The sequence below is a fragment of the Erythrolamprus reginae genome, chromosome Z (genome assembly GCF_031021105.1).
Source record: "Erythrolamprus reginae isolate rEryReg1 chromosome Z, rEryReg1.hap1, whole genome shotgun sequence".
Taxonomy (NCBI): Eukaryota; Metazoa; Chordata; class Lepidosauria; order Squamata; family Dipsadidae; genus Erythrolamprus; species Erythrolamprus reginae.
This window is the reverse complement of record NC_091963.1, coordinates 33,370,815-33,389,440: the sequence shown is the minus strand read 5'-3', so window position 1 is coordinate 33,389,440 and position 18,626 is coordinate 33,370,815.

Sequence of the window (18,626 nt, the reverse complement as noted above, 5' to 3'; positions counted from 1 at the left end):
CCCCCTCTTGCTCTCGAGCGGCGGGTGGCACCCAGGGAAAGTTCCTTCGGCCGCCCACCAGCTGATCTGCTCGGCAGCGCAGTAGCAGCGAGGAGCCGAAGATGGGGTTTCCCCTTTGCGTGGGCAACGGGGAAACCCCATCTTCGGCTCCTCGCTGCTACTGCGCTGCCGAGCAGATCAGCTGGTTGGCGGCCGAAGGAACCTTCCCTGGGTCTTCAACTCCCAGAGCGGCGGACAAGCGGAAAAGCGGCGGACAAGCAGGCAGGCAGACGGCTCCTCAGCTGCTGGGTCTTCCCAGGTGCGGAAGTAAAAACACCATCTGCGCATGCACGGCCATGGAAAAAGGGGCGCGCATGCGCAGATGGTGTTTTTACTTCCGCACCGCTACATCACGAGAAATCGATTATCGCGCGGGGTCTTGGAACGGAACCCTCGCGATAATCGGGGGATCACTGTATATGGAAAGGAGGTAGCACAGGATGAATGATATACAGTGTTCCCTCGATTTTCGCGGGTTCGAACTTCGCGAAACGGCTATACCACGGTTTTTCAAAAATATTAATTAAAAAATAATTTGCTGTTTTTTCCCCTATACCACGGTTTTTCCTGCCCGATGACATCATATATCATCGCCAAACTTTTGTCCGCCTTTAATAAATATTTTTTTAAAATAAATTTTAATAAATAAACATGGTGAGTAATAATCTGAATGGTTGCTAAGGGAATGGGAAATGGTAATTTAGGGGTTTAAAGTGTTAAGGGAAGGCTTGTCACACTGTTCACAGCCAAAAATAGTGTATTTACTTCCGCATCTCTACTTTGCGGAAATTCGATTTTCGCGGGCGGTCTCGGAACGCATCCCCCGCGAAAATCGAGGGAACACTGTATACCAGAATAAATTGGATAAATAATTAGAAAAATTCAATGAATTTGACTAAGAATTTGGCATCTGATATTATATTGCATTTTATTTTAATTTGAGGTATGTAAATTGGAATCTCTGTAAGGTGTAAAAAACAATATAAAATTTATACCCCCCCAAAAAAGAAACCAGTTTTTGAACAACTGTGTCAGAACTAATGCTAAATTAATGTCAACATTTACTACTCAAGCCTTTTAAGAATGAATTAGTTGCAAATGATAGGAATAAGCATTTGTTCTTTATAAGACTATTGCTTACTTCCAGGTAATAAAATAATTTTTAATAATATTTATTGTATTGTATAAGTACCTAATTTCTTAATCACTAATTATGTTTTAGTAACAATATATTTAACTAAAATAAAATAATTGAAGAACATGTTTGTTTAGAACTGGACTAAGGGTTGTAAGGCTGGCCTCCAAGTTTTTTCTATCTGGAAAAGATTTAAAAAGCCTTTTAAGTCCACATCATGCATAGAACATCTATCTGTATTCTTTAAACCTTTTTAGAAGAGTTTTTATTTTTACAAAGTCACCCTGAGCAGTCAGATATAATTGCCTCCATATTTAAACTCAACCTTTGAAACACAAGTTCATTTTAACATCTTACAGACCATTTTCCATTAAGTTATCTTTAAGACCATGAAGTCTTGAATTTCTTGGCTCCACTATAATTAATGTCCCTTCGCCCATTATTTCCACTTTTTAACCTTTAAAAAATGTTTTTAATCATAATAATAGTAGTGATGATGATGATGGTTTGGGGTATTTGTTAATCCACTGTTTTGCAGTTTTGCTGTATATTGCTCAGAGTAACGTATTTTATGAGATGGTTAGCTATACAGTATAGTATAAATGTGACAAATAAATAAATTTATTATACTCATAGTTCCAATTCTCACTTTTATTGCAATCTACAGAAATTCTACATAATGTTAAGAAATAAACACTACTCCTGGTACAATGTTTTCTACTATTTTTCAACAATAAAAAGCATATTAATAATTCAATAGAAGCCTTAATTAATTTTGATCTCTTTTAAAAAATAAATTAACTTATATAAATAGTTATATATATATATAAACCAATTATATCTTTCAAAGATCCTGGAATACTGGGGAATTGCTAGAGGATTGGAAAAGAGCTGATGCAGTTCTCATCTTTAAGAAAGGGGGGAGAAACAGATCCAGGAAACTACAGACCTATCAGCCTGACTTCAATACCAGGGAAGATTTTGGAAAAGATAATCAAGCAATGAGTCAACGAACACCTAGAAGCAAACAAAGTAATAACCAAAAGCCAACGTGGGTTTGTCAAAAACAGATCATGCCAGACTAATCTTAGAATTCTTTGACAAAGTGACAAAATCAGTGGAGAAGGGGAATTTTTATTTATTTATTTTGCCCAATACATAATGAAGGTTAATGAGATTATACATGGTTGATCAGTGGAACAGCTTGCCTCCAGAAGTTATGAATACCCCAACACTGGAAGTTTTTAAGCAGATGTTGGATAATCATCTGTCTGAAGTAGTGTAGGGTTTCCTGCCTAAGCAGGAGGTTGGACTAGAATACCTCCAAGGTCCCTTCCAACTCGGTTGTTATTGTTGTTGTTGTTGTTATTGTTGTTGTTGTTGTTATTGCTGTTGTTATTGTTGTTGTTGTTTTGATTTGGACCACGTTGCTAACTGCATCAGTGTTTCCAACCTCAGACCTTTAAAAAAATTAAAGTAATTTATTGAACCATTAATAACAGAATAAGCCTTATCAAAATTATGAAATTTTATTTATTTTATTTATTGGATTTATATGCTGCCCCTTTCTGGGGCAGCATATGTTCTATATTTTGGAGAATCCTCAAAATAATTTGATTTGATTTGTATCTGTTCTGTCGGGCTCTCTGGTAGAATCCTCCCAAAAATTCACAGGTACAAATTTCAGACACACATACGTTTGAAAATTCAAAACAATGTTCTTTATAATGAAAATTCACTTAAACCAAGCCCTCTTTTGGTATAGCAAAGAGCACTTGTCTCCATACAAACTGGTAATTTGTACAAGTCCCTTATCAGTTCTGTGATACTTAGCTTGCAGCTGTGAGGCAATTCACAGTCCTTCTTCTTTCACAAAGTGAAACACACTTTGCTCTGGTTTAGTTTCAAAGCGGGGAAAAATCAGCACACAAAAAGTCAAAGTCAGTAAAGCAGTCACGAAACACAACGATCAGATAATCCTCCACAATGGCCAAACCCACAGGCTGCTATTTAGAGCAGCCTCACTAATTACCACAGTCCCACCCAACCACAAGTGGCCTCATTTTCTTTGATAATAATCTCTCAGTTGTTGTTGCCTATGCATCGCTCTCCGCATGCGTGGCTGTATCATTAACTCTTGTTCTGAATCCAAGGAGAAGCTAGATAATTGATCTCCTTCTGAGCTGTCTGCCACACTCTCCTCCTCCCTGTCACTCATGTCTTCTTGGGCAGAGGAGCCTTCATCAGCAGATTCCACCGGGGGGGGGGGGGCAAAACAGGCCTGCAGCATGTGGATGTCTCCCCCACATCCACAGTCCTTGGGGCAGGAGCAGGGCCAGAGCTAACCACAACAGTATATTTGGTTTAAATCTGATTTGCAGAAATTAGCAGGTGAATCCCAGCACAGTGGTAAATGTGATTCCTTTCCATTTACTAGTGATATAACTGGTTTTCATATGAGCACATTTCCAATTCCCTGAATGAGTTTGAAGGTGATCCATGCTTGTCTTCACTTCTGCCAACATGAGGCAGTGAAAATGAGGAATACAAATCACCCTTCAGAGCTCCACCAGTGATGAAGATAGAAACTTATTTATTTTTATTTATTAATAGAGTTGAAAGGGACCATTAGGTCATCGAGTCCAATCCCCTGGCTGAGCAGGAAACCCTACAGCACCCCAGCCAAATGGAAGTCCAATCTCCTCTTGAAGGTGTCCAGAGTTGGGGAGTTCACCACCTCCCCTGGCAGGCAGTTCCATTGGTTGATCGCTCTGACCGTCAGGAAGTTCTTCCTTATTTCCAGGTTGAATCTCTCCTTGGTCAGCTTCCAACCATTGTTCCTCGTCCGGCCCTCTGGTGCCCTGGGGAATAAAGAGACCCCCTCCTCACCGTGGCAACCCCTCAAGTATCTGTAAACTGCTATCATGTCCCATCTAGACCTTCTTTTTACTAGGCTGTCCATGCCCAGTTCTCTCAATCTCTCTTCGTAAGTCTTGGTTTCGAGTCCCCTAATCATTTTGGTTGCTCTTTTTTGCACCTTCTCCAGAGTTTCGATGTCTTTTTTGTAGTGAGGTGACCAAAATTGGATGCAGTACTCCAGGTGGGGTCTGACCAGGGCATAGTAGAGTGGTATTAGTACTTCCCTGGTCTTGGAGCGTATTCCTCTGTTGATGCAGCTTAGGATTGAGTTGGCTTTTTTGGCTGCTGCTGCACATTGCTGACTCATGTTTAGTTCATTGTCCACCAAGACTCCAAGATCTCTTTCACAGTCACTACTGCTGAGTGGGATATCTCCCAGGCTGTATGTATGTCTAGGGTTCTTTTTGCCGAGGTGGAGGACTCTGCATTTGTCGGTGTTGTCATTTTGTTGGTATGGGCCCACTGTGATAGTCTGTCTAGGTCTTCTTGTACTCTGAGCCTGTCCTCAAGGGTGTTGGCTACCCCCGCCAGCTTGGTGTCATCTGCAAATTTTATTAGTTAGTTTTCCAGTTGATGTCTGGGTAGTTGAAGTCCCCGATTATTGTCGTGCTGTGTTTGTTGCATATGTCTGTTATTTGGCATGTGAAGAGGTCGTCCATTGTGTCTGTTTGATTGGGTGGTCTGTAGTATACTCCAATTGTGGTGTTGCTCTTTTTTTCTTTTATGTTGACCCATATGATTTCTAGGGGGTTATCATCTTTGGTTGGATGTAGTTCTGTGGCAGTGTAGTGGTCTTTGATGTATAGTGCAACACCTCCTCCTTTCTTGTTTGACCTGTTCTTCTTGAAGAGGTTGTAACCCATTATCTGTGTGTTCCAGGCGTGCGTTTCGTCCCACCAGGTTTCTGTGATTCCAATTAGATCTTATTGGCCCTCGTGTATTAATAATTCCAGTTCATCCTGTTTGTTTCCCAAGCTTTGTGCGTTTGTGTACAGGCATTTTAGATGTTTGTGTTTGTTTGCAGGTAGAAATTTTTTATTCTCAGGTTTGTTTGTAGGCTTGTCCCGTTCCCCTTCCTTGTTTTGTTCAGTGTTTTGTCGTATAGTTTGGTCACCCTCCCCTCTCAGAGCTAGTTTAAAGCCCTCCTGATGAGTTGGGCTAGTCGGTTGCCTAGGAGGTTCTTCCCCGCTCTAGTGAGGTTAGCCCGTCGCTTGCTAGAAGCCCTTCTTGGAGATAGTGCAGACCATGGTCGAGGAAGCCAAAGTTCTTATGGCGACACCATCCTTTAAGCCAGTGATTTATCTGCGGGATTTTGCGTTCTCTGGCGGGGTGTCGTCCTCTAGTGGGGAGGATGGAAGAAAAAACAACCTGAGCACCTGTTTTTCTGATTGTGTTGCCCAAGTGGTCATAGTCTTTCATAATTTGGTTCATGTCTTTCCCTGTGTCGTTGATTCCCGCATGAATCACCAATAGTGGGTAGTAATCTGTGGGTTTGAGTATTTTGGTGAGGTTTTCAGTTATGTCAGAGATTTTAGCTCCAGGGAGGCAGCACACCTCTCTAGATTGGTTGTCTGGTCTGCAGATGGGAGGCTCAGTTCCCCTGAGGATTGAGTCTCCAATTACCAGTACTCTCCTTTTCTTTTTGGCTGGCTTGGGGTGAGGGAGGTTAGCTTCTGTTGTTGAGGCTTTTGGTGGAGTTGTGTTGTGCTTGGTTCTTGGTGGTTCTTTGTCAGATGTTTGCAGGTTTTCTTGTTCCGAGAGTACTGAATATTTGTTGCTTGTAGGCAGTGGGGTTGGGAGGAGGAGGGTTGGAGTTGGTGGAGGCTTGTTTTTTTGTCTTAGGGTGATGTGTGTCCAGCTATTTACTGCTTCTGGGGCGTGGATTCGGCTTAGCTCCTCTGGGGTGTTGGTTTTGTTGGGAGTCTGATGGATTTTCTCATTGTGGTGTTGGTGCTTCAGGGTTGTTAGGTTTTTCTCTAGGTTTTCGATTTTTTCCTCAAGTAGCTGGATGAGTTTGCATTTGTTGCAGGTAAAGTTTTGGAGGTTTGAGGGGAGGAGTGAGTACATGGAGCACAAACTGCAGCACACCATGGATTCAGTTCCGTCTTCATCTATGCTTGTTCGGGGAGTGACTTCTGTGTGCATGGTTGGTGTATCTTCTCTCTCTCTCTGTTGTTCTTTATGTGTGTGGTAGGTTGCAGGGTGGGTGCGGGAGAGTGCAGAGGTGACATGTCTGCTCTTGTTGCTGGGTTGGTGATTTCCTCTGCTTCCCTGGTCAGCAAACCCGGTGTTCTTTTGCCTCGCGGTGAGCTTTTAGCTTCTTCCCAGCATGCATCAGGAGTATGCAAATTACCCCCTGAAGCTCAGATTCCTGACAAAACTGACAAAACTTTCCTTATTTTACCTGTTCTTTTGTACTCAGGAACAAAAAAACCTATTGCAGATCTCTCTGGCTATCCCTTCGTTTACAGGCCCTAAAACTCAAGAGCTAGGTGGAAAGTTAAAACAAGCCTTTCCCCTATTGGGAAAACAACTCCTTTTGGCAAAACTTGCAGGTAAAACAAAACCTTCTAAGACATCAAATTTCAAATTAGCCAATTCAAGTGTCTTTTTTCTTTCCATCAATCATGTGATTCTCTGTTTAGGGTCTTAAATAATAGAATGGTTCAAACATCAAATTATTTTCAAAATATGTTAACTTTAGCGTATCCCAAAGATTAATGTGTTGATGAACACTAAAATCCAGTCCCCAAGAACTGCCACAGAATTATATTTACCTCCAAGAGCCATGCACTGGATTAAATTAACTCGATCTAGGCAATGAAGTTGTGGGAACTCTTAAAATCAATCAGCTGATCTGTTTGCCTAAGTATGCTCAAACAAAATAAGCTGTTTAGGATGCCTTCAAAATAATAAAATGTTTGAAAGAATCACATGTAAATGCTCTGTCCAGGAAGTGGGTCTTTGATTGTTAAACCCAGATTTTTAATCTTTGGAGGTTTGAGCAGTAATGAATTCTTTTTGAATGGAAGGATGCCTTCCCTCTTGTTTCCTTTGTTTAGATTGTTGCAATGTGTTTGACACAGAATTGACCTTGACGACTACGCTGAAAGTTCAATTGGTCTAGTAGGCGGCTTTTTCAGGCATTTAGGAAATGTATTTCACTCATGCAGCATCACCGTCAAAGGTTCATTGATTTATCAGTTTGCTTCTAAGTATGTTTAAATATATTAGTTATCGTCTTTTAAACCATTTTGTGGCATAAGACCTGGATAACTTTGGTATTGCCTATGTTCATTAGTTTGTTTCACAAAATAATAAAGTCTTCTTTCTGCTCCCTTCTCTTTGACAAGTGTCATCTTAAGAGAATGGCTTTCCCAACTGCTGACCTAATAGTCTTAGGAAAAGCATTCTCTTAGAGCAGGGCTGTTAAACTTGTACTCTGCTGACCAAATGCATCACATGCTGGCCATGCCCATGCCCAGTTTAGCGAAACGGGAATACAGCTCACCTGTATGGAATCCACACTGCATAGCAGACATTAATACAATTGAAGGAGTGCAGAAATACTTCACAAGAAGAGTCTTTCACTCCTCCTCAGGTAACAAGAACAACAACAACAACAACAATAATAATAATAATAATAATTTATTGGACTTGTATGCCGCCCCTCTCTGAAGACTCGGGGCGGCTCACAACAATAATAAAACAATATAGCAGTAAAACAAATCTAATATTAAAAAACATATATAAAACCCCAGCAATTAAAACCATACAGCACATACATACCAAACATAAAGTATAAAAGCCTGGGGGAGGATGTCTTAGTTCCCCCATGCCTGGCGATATAGGTGGGTCTTAAGTAATTTGCGAAAGACAAGGAGGGTAGGGGCTGTTCTAATCTCTGGGGGGAGTTAATTCCAGAGGGCCGGGGCCACCACAGAGAAGGCTCTTCCCCTGGGGCCCGCCAAAAGACATTGTTTGGTCGACGGGACCCGGAGAAGGCCAACTCTGTGGGACCTTATCGGCCGCTGGGATTCGTGTGGTAGAAGACGGTTCTGGAGGTATTCTGGTCCACTGCCATGTAGGGCTTTAAAGGTCATTACAAACTGCCTTACTCGTCCAGACTTCAAATACTACGTTTAGAAAATTTACAACTACTGTATGTCACCTCCGAACTGATTTAACTGTTGTTCATAAAATCACACATCATAATGTACTCCCTGTTAGTGACTACTTCACCTTTAACAACAACAACACAAGAACACGTAATAGATACAAACTAAATGTAAATCGCTCCAAACTAGACTGCAGAAAATATGATTTAAGCAATAGAGTGGTCAACACCTAGAATTTACTCCCCGACTCTGTTGTTTCTTCCTCCAACCCCAAAATCTTCAACCTTGCATTATCTACAATCGACCTCTCCCCTTTTCTAAGAGGCGTGTAAGAGGCGTGCATAAGCGCATCATTGTCTCTACCATCCCTGCCCTACTGTCTTTATATCCTTTCTATCACTACTTTCTTTTTATGTTATGTTAAAACATGCTGTAATATTATACTTGCTGGTAAATAAATAAATGAGTAAATGAATGAATGAATGAATAAATTTATAAAAATAATAAAAGCAAAATAAAAATCAAATAAATAAATAAGCCAAGTATGTAAGGACTTGCTGCTCAGCCTTGGCAGTACAGAAAAGACCTTCAAGATGCTAATTGACTACAATGGCAAAATCCTGCTTCCTGCTACCTGACTAATGGAGAAAGGGATAGCGATGTCATAGACCTAGTCAGTGCTGTCCCAGACCAAAGGCTCATAGGATAAGAGAAGCCATCTAAAAAATGTGTGACAATGCTGTATTTCCAGAATAGTAACTTTTGACCCAGTTAGCATGACTGAATTTTATGTTGTCACAATCACTAATAAAAAGTTAACTGGGTTAAAGGCTAACTAGATTAAGAATGTGTGTAAGTACTATGAATTTTGTACACTGTATGCTGAATGTTTACATGCTTTCAAAGTAGCAAAATTTACCCCACGAATCATTTGACCACACACTTTATTTGATGTAAAGACTACATAATTCAAAGGAGTCTGAGCAACCATCACATTACAGTCAAGAATAAATTGTGAGAAATCAAAGGTCTCCATAAAAGAATGGAGACCCAACAAAAACCAATCAACACACTTAATAAACACCTACTCCAAGATTTGAGAGAATAGCCAGGTTCTCAAGGATTTTGAGAACATCATTAGGGTTTTAGCCACACCTGGCTTAATCATTTTTGTATAGAGTACTTTCAATGGTACAGAAAATCCCATTGCTTTTTTAAAAAGTCATCTGAGCCTCAAAAGAAAAGTGATTTATATAATGAATGGAAAAATGCTCTCAACGTAACAATAATATAACGTATTATTAAACCAGCAGCTGCTGAAAATGGATCCTTTGCTGTAGGGAAAACACTTAAGTTTTAAAGATTCTATTACTAACCAGCCCTGATGTAGTTACAGAAAAGTAGCTGAAAATATAATGAAACTGTAAAGATAAGAGGACAACAAATACAACTCTGGCAGATGTAACACATACATGGATTTAAGTGTTCTTTGAACAAATGATTAAGGAAAACTAAGCCAAGAAAATGAACAAAAGATGTTGTGTTCTAAACAGTAATTAATTAAAAGGTGGGGGGAGAATGCATGTTTTCCTAACAGTAAGTTGAAATGAGTTCTGAAATAGTGCACCTGCTAGGTTTGGGAGTTACATTTATTATATTTACTTTAGCAAATTGAAGTTGAGTATATTTGTGCTGATTTCTATTTCTTCTTACAGGAAAATAGTCTGAAGTATTAATGAGGGGAAAACATTCCATGTTTTCCCACATGTAAATTTAACATAATTAGCAAAGGTTGTGTCATCTAATAGCAATAATAATAGGGCCTCAATCCTCCCTGTGGTTTCCCCAATCGCACATATTATTTGCTTTTACATTGATTCCCATGGGAAAAATTGCTTCTTCCTACAAACTTTTCTACGGAATGAATTAATTCACGGAACGAATTAAGTTCATAGGTAGAGGTACCACTGTATTTGGCTACAATTGGAAGATTGATTGTGGTGCAAAAAATAAATCATTAGCTTTGTAAGACGTCATTCCTATAGCTCCCAATTACTCAAATAGTAAAGCAATGATTAATTAAAATGGGTGGTAATGTTATTCTAACTCCCCTGAAGAACAGAACCTAAATTGGGAGAAACTTAACATGTATGTTTTATTAGCTGTATCTTATTTTTCCCAAACTTTCGCCTCCAAGTGTACAGGAATATTCAGACTGGACCCAGACTGAACATATTACAAAAAACTGAAGTGTAGATATTGACAATAATGCCAGGGAAAAGCAAGGCATCCATTTAAATTATAATCTTTCTTTTTAGTTCTTATTTAGGCAACGGGGTCGAGAGAAAGGAGCTCCTGATGAGAAAAAAAACCCTTCCCTTTCAGTGTCTATTTCATGGTTTTCTCAAGTAAGAGGTAGCTGCCTTATTTTTGTAAATCAATGTCTCTTCAAACAATCATTGTATTTGGAATCCCTCGCACTAGATTGACAGCATGTATTTCAGTTTCTCACAGCAGGAAACAAGCAGTCTGGAAACCAACTCCGAAGATGTCTTTGTTGTCATTTGACAATTCAGATGTAGACAAAAGTTGTCTTGCAAATTGGAAAGATAGATTGGATTATCTTGTGGCCAAAATAGAACTTATTCTTAGGATTGCTTTGCCTTGGGAGTATAACTGGACAGGGTTGCTCTCCAGAAAAAGGCTTGAACTACTGTAGGGTCAAGGGCAAGCTTTACAACTGTACTAACCTCTATTAATGTGAAGCTGGCATTTCTGAATGTATTAATTGTAGGGTTTAGTATTCTCATATATTTAGTATTCTCATATTTTTCCTATAAATAATTTAAGGTCCAGATCACTGTGTGACCAAATGAGGATTTGAACTAAGAGCTATTATCAAGACCTATTTCAAAAGCATTTTCTCTGACACATTGGAATAATGGATTGATACTAGATAGATAGACCAGACTGTAAGTAAACAAGTTCACAGGGTGATTACAATGGAAGAATATCTAAAATCTGAATTAATTGAACCATATAGAATTGGAAGTAGACATATGACCATCAATCCAAATCACCTGCTAAGTGTAGATAAATCTAAGCATCTTTGATTGGTGGCTGCATAACTTACATGAGGTGAAACAGAGCCCATCATTTCTTTGGACAATAGATTCAAATTACAAAGATTTATAAACAATAGTAGAATTTGCTTTTGCAGATTGGCACTATCTGATCTAACTTGGAAGAACACTGAACCAGAACTTGCAGAATATATGATAATAAATCAATATCAAAAGTAAACACCATAGAATAGAATAGAATAGAATAGAATAGAATGGAACAGAATAGAAAAGAATTCTTTATTGGTCAAGTGTGATTGGACATACAAGGAATTTGTCCTTAGTGCATATGCTTAGTGTACATAAAAGAAAAGATACATTTGTCAAGAATAGTGAGGTAGAATACTTAATGATTGTAATAGGGTACAAAAAAGCAATTAGGAAACAGTATTAACATACATCATAAGGATATAAGCAACAAGTTACAGTCATACAATTATAAGTGGGAGGAGAAGGGTGATAGGAACAATGAGAAGACTAATAGAAATAGTAATGCAGTCTTAGTGAATAGTTTGACAGTAGTGAGGAAATTATTTGTTTAGCAGAGTGATGGTGTCTGGGGGAAAAACTTTTTATGTCTAGTTGTCATGGTATGCAGTGCTCTATAGTGTCATTTTGAGGGTAGGAGTTGAAACAATTTATATCCAGGATGCAAGGGGTCAGTAAATATTTTAACAGCTCTCTTTTTAACTCATGCAGTATACAGATCCACAATGGAAGGGAGGTTGGCAGTAATTATTTTTTCTGCAATTCTGATTATCCTCTGAAGTCTGTGGGAGATGTCTCCCTTCCTTCTTTTCTTCCTTCCTTCCCTCCCCCTCCTTCCTCTCCACTTCTCTCTTTCCCTCCCTCTCTGCACACCAAGACAACTAGACACAAGTTTTTTCCAGAATGCCATCACTCTATTAAACAAATAATTCCCTCAACACTGTTAACTTTTTACAAAGTCTGCACTTCTATTTCTACTAGTTTTTTCTCATCATTCCTTTCATCCTTTTCCTTCCACTTAGGACTGTATGACTGTAACTTATTGCTTGTATCCTAAGATTTTTATTAATATTGATTCTTTCTTCATTACTTATTTGACCCCTATGACAATCATTAAGTGTTGTACCACATGATTCTTGACAAATGTATCTTTTTCTTTTATGTACACTGAGAGCACATGCACCAAGACAAATTCCTTGTGTGTCCAATCACACCTGGCCAATAAATAATTCTATTCTATTCATTCTATTCTATTCTAATTAATATATTCATTTCATTTACAGTACTCAGTTCTTTTATATGATGAGAAATATTCTTTTAATGGGAATTTAAATACAATACATAAAATGATACCATACTTTTCCCAATCAGATTCTGATCATGCTATCTTTCTCCTTCATCTATAGATCTAGGAAATGTGGTCTCTGTACTATGCCAGGTAAATAGACTATGATCAGGTAACATTTCCGTGTTACATTTACTCTTTTCCAAAAAGACATCTGTTGAAAAAAAAAAGAGTTGAAATTACTGCCCTGATGTTCTTTCAGCATGGGCCCAGAATTCTTAGATTATAAATATAGAAGTACAGTGATCCCCCGATCATTGCGAGGGTTCCGTTCCAGGACCCCTAGCAATGATCGGGTTTTCGCGAAGTAGCGCTGCGGAAGTAAAAACACCATCTGGGCATGCGCAGATGGTGTTTTTACTTCCGCAGCGCTAGCGAGGAGCCGAAGATTGGGGTTCCTGGGAAGGGGACTCAGCTGGGAAGCCCCCCCCCAGCACCCGCTCGCCCGCCCTTCGCCGCTCGCCCGCCCTTTGCCCGGCCACCCGCCGTTCGCTCGCTGCTCGCGCGGCTGTTTTAAAACGTCGCCGCCGGCATGGGGGGCTTGCCAGCACCCCCCCGGACCCCCAACCCGGGTTTGGAGGGCTGCTAGGAAGCCCCCCATGCCGGCGGCGATGTTTTAAAACAGCCGCGCGGCTTCCCAATGAGTCCCGAAGACAAACGCGGAAGTTCGCCTTTGACGTTTGTCTTCGGGACTCAGTTGCGAAGCCGCGCGGCTGTTTTAAAACGTCGCCGCCGGCATGGGGGGCTTCCTAGCAGCCCCCCAAACCCGGGTTGGGGGTTCGGGGGGGTGCTGGCAAGCCCCCCATGCCGGCGGTGACGTTTTAAAACAGCCGCGCGAGCAGCAAGCGAACGGCGGGTGGCTGGGCGAAGGGCGGGCGAGCGGCGAAGGGCGGGCGAGCGGGTGCTGGGGGGGGCTTCTCGCCCTCCCGCCAGCAAGAGGGGGAGCGAACGGCGTGGGCGGGCGAAGGGTGGGCGAGCGGCAGCGAGGAGTTTGCGTGGGCGGTGGGGAAACTCCTCGCTGATGCTCGCCCTCCCGCCAGCAAGAGGGGTAGACCCAGGGAAGCCGCCCAGCAGCTGATCTGCCCGGCGCCATCTACGCATGCGTGGCCATAAAAAAAGGGCGCGCATGCGCAGATGGTGTTTTGACTTCCGGGTTTAAAAATCGCGATTTAGCCCGTTCGCAATGATCGGGGTCACGATACCCGGGGGATCACTGTATTTATTATAAATAGTAATTATTGCTATATTCTAATAATTGCAGAATAATTCCTTTGGCAGAATGGTATTATATTTTGTATTTATGTCTATGTCTGTCAGTAGTAGTAAGAAGTAAAATAACAGTGATGCAATAAAGTTAATAAATGTGAAACAGATACATTTTAAACATATTCAACATTTTTCTGTAGATCTGCTTGATGAGAAACAACCATAATGAGCATCTGTTGCTTTGCTTGTTTTCTCTCTGAACAACTTTCCCATGTGAAATCCTCCCAATTTAAGGTTCTATCAAGTATATATTTAAAACAATTTGAGATAATAAAGGAAACATGATAATAAAGCCCCGCTTACATTCACAAAGTGGCATTTTAAATATGTTTCTCTTTTAACTGCAAAAGGAAAATACAAGTTTCTCAAGAGATATTTGAACACCTGCCACTTAGCAGTTAACTACAATGCTATCATGTTCTAAGGGGTAGGTATTAAAGTAGTACTTTATGCTAAAAGCATTCAAAGACTGGATTACCACAGATTAAAATGTTTATTGGAGAGGGCATTGTTCCAAGTTCTACCCTCACACATATATTTAAATCCTGTGGAAAGAAACTGAACTGAGTTCGATTTCTTTCTTGGCTATACCACCATAATAATAATGCAATGTTATGCCACAGAGGATAGCAACAAGAGACAAGAGAAAAGCTAAAACCAATAAATATTTCGTTCAGCTGCCTGAATTAGAGGTCTGTATTACAGGATCTTTTGTTTTAAGTATTTTATATATTTCTTCTCTATTTCAGTGGATCCTTTCATGGTCATTCATGTAGTCTGAGAAGCAAGGGATTAGAATTAGCCTGAGGCAAATATCTGATTTTATGATTATGGAGCTTGTCTGTCAAAACCCCTAGTAAAAGAAATCATTTTATAACAGTGATCTGTGAGAAGGATATCAAAAAGGCTGTCTTGGTCAACCTAAAGTTGAACTGAATTAGAATGTCTGTTGTGGAGACACATAAAATAGATATGGAAAAGAAATTCTAGTACAGTGATACCTTGTTTTACAAATGCCTCGTCATACAAATTTTTTGAGATACAAACCCGGGGTTTAAGATTTTTTTGACTCTTCTTACAAACAATTTTCACCTTACAAACCCGCCGCCACTGGGATGCCCTGGCTCCGGACTTCTGTTGCCAGTGAAGCACCCGTTTTTGTGCTGCTGTGATTCCACTGACGCTCCCTTCCATGGGAAACCCCACCTCCGGACCTCCGTGTTTTTGTGATGCTGCAGGGGAATCCCAGCATTGCAAAAACAGGCGGTTCGCTGGCAACAGAAGTCCTGAGGTGGGGTTTCCCAGTGAGGGGAGCCTCAGTGAAATCACAGCATCGCAAAAACACAGAGGTCCGGGAGATGGGGTTTCGAGGACTTCAGTGTTTTTGCAATGCTGCGATTTCACTGATGCTCCCTTTGCTGGGAAACCCCACCTCCGGACTTCCGTTGCCAGCGAAGGGCTCGTTTTTGCGATACTGGGATTCCCCTGCAGCATAGCAAAAACACAGAAGTCCGGAGGTGGGGTTTCCCATGGAGGGCAGCCTCAGGGGAATCCCAGCAGCGCAAAAACTAGTGTTTCGGCTGGCAAAAGGGGTGAATTTTGGGCTTGCACGCATTAATCGCTTTTCCATTGATTCCTATGGGAAACATTGTTTCATCTTACAAACTTTTCACCTTAAGAACCTCATCCCAGAACCAATTAAGTTTGTAAGACAAGGTATCACTGTATGTTGAATTTTTTTGTAAATGAAGGGCAGGAATTAACAGCTTTTTAATGGGAATCCTTTCCCCACAATCAGTACTTTGCATGGTAAATGATGCAAAATTATTTTCTATAATTAGTGCATCAAACTCGTCACTCCAATGCTACAGTTACATCAACTGGTACCCTCTGGACATTGTGGAATACAACTTGCAATCAAAGGAATTGCTTTCAGAGAGATGATAATCCCATAACTCAGTGGTCCCCAAACTTTTTACACAGGGGGCCAGTTCACTGTCCCTTGGACTGTTGGAGGGACGGACTATAATAAAAAACTATGAACAAATCCCTATGCACACTGCACATACCTTGTTTTAAAGTAAAAAACAAAATGGGAACGTACTATTTAGAGGGAGAGAAGATCTGAAATTCATATATGTTTATGTTTTGTTTTTAATTTTCTTTTGCTAACATCTTATTGGCTATACAGTACAAGGTTTTCTTGGCTTATGAAAAATGTATAAAGAAAGAAGGAAGCACTTTGGCATAATGGTTAATAAGTTAGAAATATAATTGGTGTTGCATTTTTTGAAGGAACATTAAGGAGGGAATTTAATTAAAAGAAAATGAATGTAACTGGATGACAAAATTAGAAAAAAAAACCTTTTGCAACTTTTTTGATGATTGATATTAGTTACTAACAAAATACCGCATTTTATTCATGGAAAATTAGATGGTACACTGTGTTGTTTGAATGTATGTTGAGAGAAAAATTTAAAAAAATTACCCCCCCCCCCAAAACAGTCCTTCCTTCCTCTGTCCTTCCATTCATTTCATTCTTCCTTCCTTCCTTGTTCCCTCCATTTCTCCTTCCTTCCTTCCTTCCCTCCCTCATTCCTCTCCACTTCTCCTTCCCTCCCTCTCTTTCCCTTTTCTTTCTTTCTCTCTCTCTTTTCCCTGTGCTCTTGTCACTCACTGGCGGGCCGGATAAATGGCCTCAGTGGGCCGCATGTGGCCCGCGGGCCGTAGTTTGGGGACCGCTGCCATAACTGATTTGCTGATGTTTGGGAACACAGAAGCAACAGTCCATCTAAACTGGGGTAGAGTAAATCATTCTGCTGAAAGAGAAAAGACATGCCACTTTTTTCCTGTCTCATATTCTATTAGAGACAATGTTAAAATATAGTATTTGTTTTAGCCTTGGAAATGCCCCAATGCTTTCTGTTAAGTCTTGAAGCATCATATGTTGGTGAAAGGACTCCCTACTTTTCTAGGAGAAAAAGAGTTCCTGGATTTTATTTTATTTATTTTAGAAAATTTATATTGCTGCCTACTCGCACATGGCGAGCCAAGGCAGCTTATAGAGATATAAAAACCATATAAAAGAAATAAAATAATAAAATAAAATAATGACTTAGCAAAATAATAACCCCCAACCCTGGCGACAACACTCCTCTCGATTCCTTTCACCTCAATCTGAAGTCAGCTCTGCTTGATGGACTATAGTCGTAAGAGAGGATGGGTGGGATTCAATTTTTTGTTCACTACCTGTTCTGTGGGCGTTTGTCTGGTGGGGATGGCAGGAAAGGTTTCTGTAAAATCTCACTCTAGGGGAAGGATACTGCAAAATCTCCATTTCCCCCTGATCAGCTGGGACTCAGGAGGCAGAGACTAGATGGGGACTGGGTCAGTTAGAGTTTGCATTTACTGTATTTAGTAGCTAGAGGTATAACAAGCAGGAAGAGGGAGATTGTGATCCCGCTTTATAGAACGCTGGTGAGACCACATTTGGAATACTGTGCTCAGTTCTGGAGACCTCATCTACAAAAAGATATTGACAAAATTGAACGGGTCCAAAGATGGGCTACAAGAATGGTGGAAGGTCTTAAGCATAAAATGTATCAGGAAAGACTTAATGAACTCAATCTGTATAGTCTGGAGGACAGAAGGGAAAGAGGGGACATGATCGAAACATTTAAATATGTTAAAGGATTAAATAAGATTCAGGAGAGAAGTGTTTTTAATAGGAAAGTGAACACAAGAACAAGGGGACACAATCTGAGGTTAGTTGGGGGAAAGATTAGAAGTAATGTGAGAAAATATTATTTTACTGAAAGAGTAGTAGATCCTTGGAACAAACTTCCAGCAGACGTGGTAGATAAATCCACAGTAACTGAATTTAAACATGCCTGGGATAAACATATATCCATCCCAAGATAAAATACAAGAAATAGTATAAGGGCAGACTAGATGGACCATGAGGTCTTTTTCTGCCGTCAATTTTCTATGTTTCTATGGTTCTCCAAAATATTCCAAATTTCTGCTACCGGTTCACTGAGCTACCCAAATTTTCGCTACTAGTTCTTCAGAACTGGTCAGAACCTGCTGAAACTCACCTCTGAAACTATAGTAGTTACTGGGAGACCCAAAGAATGGGGTTTACATACACAAAACATGCCATAATATGTTTGGCTTAGGATGATATATGAATCAAGTTGTAATGGCTAAGTTTCTGCAACACAGCCATAATGGCGTGTACAACAAATAATTGTTATGTTAATAATTATGCAGGAGTGCAGTCTATAAGTAAGAATTGGACCTCAAGGCAAGGAAAATGTCAATCTTACTTTTAAGAGTTGGAAGAATTAGCAAATGCATTCAGTATGGATGATTTCGGAATCAATTGAGAAAAGCCACCATTTCTCAATGTAGCTGCAACTCAGTGGTGGGTTGCTCCCAGTTTGGACTGGTCCTTAGAACTGGTAGTGCCGGAGGCAGGAAGCTCTACTCATTCACCCAGGATGCTTCTGCACATGCGCAGAAGCTTCCGTGCATGCACAGAAGCGTCGCATGCAAACCAGTGGCAAAATAATTTACAACTCACCATGCTCCAAATGGTATCATCTTTAGATTTAGTTTCTGTACAGTTTCTCACATCGTTATATTTGAATGCATTGATATAATGGAAATAAGAATTCTTGATTTATTATTTA